At 45.5% G+C, this 6,439-nt stretch overlaps 1 pseudogene; it reads left to right on the forward strand.

Moving 5' to 3' along the window:
* LOC102498060 (EP300-interacting inhibitor of differentiation 1-like) overlaps positions 1–1,985 on the forward strand; it is a 10,437-nt pseudogene extending 8,452 nt beyond the window's left edge.
* The last annotated feature ends 4,454 nt before the right edge of the window (positions 1,986–6,439 follow it).

A 6,439-nucleotide genomic window follows, 5' to 3' on the forward strand; every position in this document is an offset into this window, starting at 1 on the left:
CAGAGAGGGACAGAGAGAGAGAGAGAAAGTGAGAAAGCAAGCAGCCAGGTCCAGGACTTGAACCACGGTCAGCCATGTGGGAGTCCAGCGCCCTTAACCACCATGCCACCTGCTGGCCCCAGGAGAATGAACTTCTTAATTCAAGGGTCATCAGTGAGACCAATGTGGCTGGAGCACAGTGAGAAAGGACTGGGATAGTAGCAGGCAAAGTTGGAGAAAGACCCAAGGAGCAGATCACTTTTCTTATTTTTTTTTCCTGGATGTAGGTCAAGTCAGGTGGGAAGACACTGGAAATTTTGAACTGACTTAAGTACTGAAATGATATTCACAGAGAGTAAATTTTAACTGGGAAAGAATGGAAACAGAGAGACCAATTAGGATCTGTTGCAGTGGTTCATCAAGGAGGCTATCAGAAGGCTGTGACCAGAGCAGGGCAGCAGTAGAGAGGGTGAGAAGTGATCAGAGCCAGTACACACTTGGAAGGCAGAGCGCACAGGATTTGCTACCTGGTCAAATGTGAAGTGTGATAGAAAAAAGTTAAGAGTGCAAGTTAAGACACTTGCACATTCATGCGTATTACAGCATTACTCACAACGGCTAAAACATGGAACCAACCCAAGTGTTCAAAAACTGATGACTGGGTTGAAAAACGGTGGCATGTATGTATGCTATGGAATATTACACAGCTGTAAGAAACAATGAGATTCCTCCATTTGACTCAAAATAGGTGAATATAGAAGCCTTAATATTGAGGGAAATGAGCCAGACTTTGAAAGATATAAATTGTGGCATAGTGGTTAAGTGCTGGATTCCCACGTGGCCTACCCTGGTTCAAGTCCTGGACCTGGTGGCTTGAAATTCACACTGGGTATGTGCATGTGTGTGCCCAAAATTCCAGAAGGAGAATAGAGAAGGGATTGCAGAATAGCCATCCCTCCTGGGGGTGATTTCTCTTCCTTTCTCTGTCTCTCTGGTGAGCACATGTACCCTATGACAAAAAGAAGGAGTAGGAAAGAAGAAGAAGAAGGAGAAGAAGAAGAAGAAGGAGAAGAAGAAGAAGAAGGAGAAGAAGAAGAAGAAGGAGAAGAAGAAGAAGAAGGAGAAGAAGAAGAAGAAGAAGAAGAAGAAACAAATAATAAAAGAGAGATACACATTGTATATCCCCACTCAATTTGTACTGTCTGGAAAAAAATTTTAAATAAATTAAAAATAATAATTCTGGTAGTAAGAATAAGTGAAGTTTCTTTGGTAGAAAGTGGGTAATGGGGCCTCTTATTTATTTTCTTTACAAATAGTCTCAGAAGTCCTCAGACTTAGGCATTGATAAAAAAATTAAATAGGCTGAAAGCGCTTTGCAAGAGATTGGACAGTTTGTGCAGTGTTGGAAATGGCTGAGCTGTCTGAGCTATATGAAGAGAGCAATGATCTGCAGATGGATGTGATGCCTGGCGAAGGTGACCTTCCCCAGATGGATGTAAGTGGGGGAACCAGGAATCATCCTTGAGCCCCTTCCACAACTGGGTCCCGCCACAGCTTGAGGAAGAAGGCCCAATGGAGGAGGAGGAGGCCCAGCCAATGGTAATGTCAAGGAGAAACAGAGCCTTGGTAATGGGCCCAACCCTGGGGAGCAGCTGGGCCAGTTGGCTGGCTCAGACTTGAGAGCGAGGACAAGGGTGAAGAATTTGATAACTGGGAGGATGACTATGATTATCTGAAAGATGAGCCGCTGAGTGGAGCTAGCTATAGCGTATCGGCGACCCGTGAGGAGGCCAACAAGATGTTTCTGAGGACATCCAAAGCAAGAGAAGCAGCCCTAGATGGAGGGTTTCAGATGCATTATGAGAAGACCCTTCTGATCATTCGGCTTTTATTGAAGAGCTTTTTTCACTTATGGTTGTTAATTGTCTGACAAAAAAAAAAAAAAAAAAAAAAAAAAAAAAAAAAAAAAAGAACTTGGCTGTGATGAGATTATTGATAGTCAGTAATTTAAATGTTGTTTAAAGAGGAGGAAACTGGGGCTGGCAGGTAGTGTAGTGGCATGTGCCAGATTCCCGTATGGCTAACCGTGGTTGGAGTTAGGACTCCAACCACTCCTAGACCTGGCGGCTTGCTTTCTCACTTTCCCTCTCTCTCTGGTCAAATTAAAAAATAATAATAATAAGGAACCAGCGGATGGTGTAGTGGTTATATTGCTGGACTCTAATGTAGTCAACCGCAGTTCGAGTCCCAGACCTGGTGGCTTAAAACTCACATTGACTGGACCAGCAGTTAGTGTAATGGCTATGTCGCTGGACTCCCATGTACTCGACTGCGGTTCGAGTCCCGGACACGGGGGGTTAAACTCACGCCAGCCGCATGTGCGTGTGTGCCCAAGATCCCGAGAGGAGAATGGAGGAGAAGAGATTGCGGAGTGGCCATCCCTCCTGGGGGTGATTTCTCACTTTCTATCTCTCTGTCTGTCTGGCGAGTGCACACACCCTAGAGCAAAAACCTCTCCAAAAAACAAACAAAAAAACCCTCACACTGGCACATGTGCATATGTGCACAAAGTCCACGAACCGCAGTCGACTACATGGGAGTTCAACGACATAGCCGTTAGGCTAACTGCTGGTCTTGGAATGTTTTCTTTTTTAAAAAAATTTTACTCATGGGACCAGCAGGTTAGCCTAACGGTTATGTCGCTGGATTCCCATGTAGTCAACCACGGTTCGCGTGCTGGACTCCCATGTAGTCGACCGCGGTTTGCGTCCCGGACCCGGTGGCTTAAACTTACGCCAGGTGCGTCTGCGTGTGTGCCCAAGATCCCAAGCAGAGAGTGGAAGAGAAGGGATTGTGGCGTGGCCATCCGCCCTGGGGGGGGGTGATTTCTCGCTTTCTATCTCTCTGTCTCTGTCTTTCTGGGGAGCGCACGTGCCCTATAGCAAAAACCTAAAAAAAAAAAAAAAAAAAAAAAAAAAGAAAGAAAGAAAAGAAAACATTCCAAAGAGAGACGATAACGTTTTCTTTTTTTTTTTTTTTTCTCTTTTTTTTATGCTAGCATGTAGCTTAACTACGTTGGAATTTTAGGATAAGATAGCTTTCAAGAGTCCTTAAGTCAAAGGACCTACCTGATGGGAGAGGGCCTCTAAGTACTTTAGAAGATTAGCTATCTTAGCATATGCGGTTTCAAAGTATACCTATCTCTTCAACCTCTCAATCTTTTCATTGCTGACCACGTTCTGAAACTTTACCTTGAAATAATTTTTGAGTATGGCGTGATGTGGAGGTCACATTTAATTTTCTCCCGATTCTGATAACATTTGATGAAGTCTCCAGGGATTTCTGTTTCTGTGTCATCCCAACAATTCCCCACCAGAGCAGAACATAGAAAGTTAGTTCCCGGGGACCAGCAGTTAGCGTAATGGCTATGTCGCTGGACTCCCACGTAGTCGACCGCGGTTCAAGTCCCGGACCCAGTGGCTTAAATTCATGCCGGGCGCGTGTGCGTGTGTGCCCAGGATCCCAAGAGGAGAATGGAGGAGAAGGGATTGCAGCATGGCCATCCCCCTTGGGGGGTGATTTCTCACTTTCTGTCTCTCTGTCTCTCTCTGTCTGTCTGGCGAGCGCATGCGCCCTATAGCGAAAACCTCTCCAAAGGAAAGAAAAAAAAAAGAAAGAAAGAAAGTTAGTTCCCAGAGAATCTGTAAACCTGTAATCCCCAGTCCCTGATTTCTGTCCATACGGTGAAATGCTATTCATCTTTTTTTCCTTACTCAGTGACTTGGCTTTTCTTAGAGGATTTAGTGCCCTGCTGTCTACATAACATTTTCACAAAGCCAGGGCTTAAAAACGAAAGGTCTTAACCCCTGGAAGATGCATCACAGTGACCTGCGCAGGGACGTTCCTCTCATCTAGTCTAACCGATTTGTTTAACCAGTGGGAAAGTAACTATGGTTTCCCTGGTCTGGCTGGTAGCTTTGCCTGTTCAGTGATCCACCGGGAGTCTTTAGATAAATCAGTTCACGCTTTGGGCTCTGTAGTTCCACATCAACAAGACAGAAATGACAGCGACCCCCTCAGCCACAGCAGTGTAGAAACTGTGCTCAGGAATGGTAGTTCAGGATCGGCGTAAGTAAGTTGTCATCAAAATGTGAACAGAAGAGGAACCAGCAGTTAGCGTAATGGCTATGTCGCTGGACTCCCATGTAGCCGACCATGGTTCGCATCCCGGACCCGGTGGCTTAAAACTCACACCGGGCGCGTGTGCGTGCGTGCCCAAGATCCTGAGAGGAGAATGGAGGAGAAGGGATTGCGGTGTGACCATCCCCTCTGGGGGGTGATTTCTCGCTTTCTATCTCTCTGTCTCTGTCTGTCTGCCTGGCGAACGCATGTAAAAACCCACCCAAAAAAAAAAAAAAAAGTGAACAGAAGTCATGTGTGGGCCAGCTGGTGGCGTGGGGGTTAAGGTGACTGGATCTCACATGGCCAACTGCATGGTTCAAGTTTCTCAACCTTGCAGCTTGAGAAACACACAGTACGTGTGTGTGCGTGCCCAAAATCCCAAGAGGAACATGGAGGAGAAGGGATTGGAGCATGGCCATACCCCCTGGGGGATGATTTCTCGCTTTCCCTCTCTCTCTCTCTGTCTCTCTCTCTGGTGAGTGCATGTGCCCTATAGCAAATTTCAAAAGGACGAGAAAGGAGAGGGGAAAGGGAGGGAGGAGAAATGTGCTGTTTCCAGTTTGAGGTAGATAGGAACAGGTGTGCGTTCCCCATCCTCTCTCTTACGTTCGTGAAGCAGGAAGCAGACTTTAAGACAACTAAATTGCAAAATGGAAGCAAATCAGATCCCTTAGTCACTGTTGGAGGAGATCCAACCGATCCGTGTAAAGTCAGGAAAAAAAATAAACCTCTGAGTCTACAGGGTTTATTCGCTACTGCAGCCTAGCCTAGCCTAACCAAGATGACCTTATTGTGTCGTTTAAATTCGTTAGACTCATTTATTGAGCTTCTGCCATAGGCTGGCCCATGAGCTAGGTGCTGGAAACACAAACCAGATGAATGCATGGCGATGGTCCTTATTTTCTTTATGACTTTTATTCATTTATTTGTATGCTTGTTTTATTTTGACAAGTGATGGTGCATAGATTTATATATTTATTTTTAGTTTTTGCTATAAGGGCATGTCCATTCATCAGAGACAGAGAGAGAGAAAATGAGAGATTATCTCCCCCACCCCCCAAGGAGGATGGCCACACTGCAATCCCTTCTTCATTCTTCTCTCTCAGGATGTTGGGCATGCACACACACTTGCTCAGCATAATTTTTTTTTTTTTGAGAGAGATTTTTGCTATAGGGTAATGTGCTTGCCAGAGAGAAAGAAGAACGAGAAAGGAGAAAACCCCCCCCCCCCCCGGGAGATGGCCACGCCGCAATCCCTTCTCCTCTATTTCTCCTTAGATTTTGGCCATGCGCACACACGTACCTGGCATGAGTTTCAAGCCACTGGGACTTGGACTCGAACTGTGGTCGACCATGTGGGAGTTCAACTCCTTAACCACTACACTACCTGATGGCCTCATGCTTAGCATGATTTTAAAGCCACCCAATCCGGGACTTGAACTGTGGAGTCGGCCGTGTGGGATTCAGCTGTCTTCACCACCACACCATCTGCTGGTCCCATGGCCCTTATTTTAAAGTAGCTCATAGTTGATATGGGTAAAAAATAATTGTTTTCTTTAACTTTATATATTTATTTATTTATTTATTTTAATTGGACCAGACAGGTACAGAGTGAGAGAGGGAAAGTGAGAAAGCAAGCTACCAGGTCTGGGACTCAAACCGTGTCCAGCCATGTGGGAGTCCAGCGCCCTTAACAACCACGCCACCTGCCGGCCCCTCCAAATAAATTTTTACAGTACAAGTAATAACCTCACATTGTTCAAAATCCAAAAGGAACAAAAAGTGAAAAGTCTACCTCTGTCCCCTGTACTTGGCTCATCAGGGTTCTCCCTGGAAGCCAATAATACTCCCAGTTCTCGTAGAACCTTCCACAGGTATTCTACGTCTGTGTAAGCATATATATATATATTTAAGTTTATTTTATTTCTTTAGAGGGAGAGAGAGAAGGTACCCTCCACGGGGTGTCATCAGGTTGTTGTCCCCATCCCCTAGCCTTTTAGGATCATGCGGGTATGCCCAGTGTGTTTCAGGCCGACCCAGGATCAGAACCAGGCTCTTCCACGTGGTTGTAGTACTGCAGAGTAGCAGTCCACTACCTGTGCCACCGCAGCCAGACCATATACATATATTTTGTAACACGACCAATGACATACTATATGTATTTCTGTTTTTTTATACTGCCGATAGCATACCATTCATGTATATTTGTGTGTGTGTGTGTGTGTGTGTGTGTGTGTGTGTATTTTTTTGAGAGAGGTTCTCACTATAGCGCGCGTGC

Source organism: Tupaia chinensis, unplaced genomic scaffold (assembly GCF_000334495.1).
Source record: "Tupaia chinensis unplaced genomic scaffold, TupChi_1.0 Scaffold000248_1, whole genome shotgun sequence".
In the NCBI taxonomy this organism is placed as follows: Eukaryota; Metazoa; Chordata; class Mammalia; order Scandentia; family Tupaiidae; genus Tupaia; species Tupaia belangeri.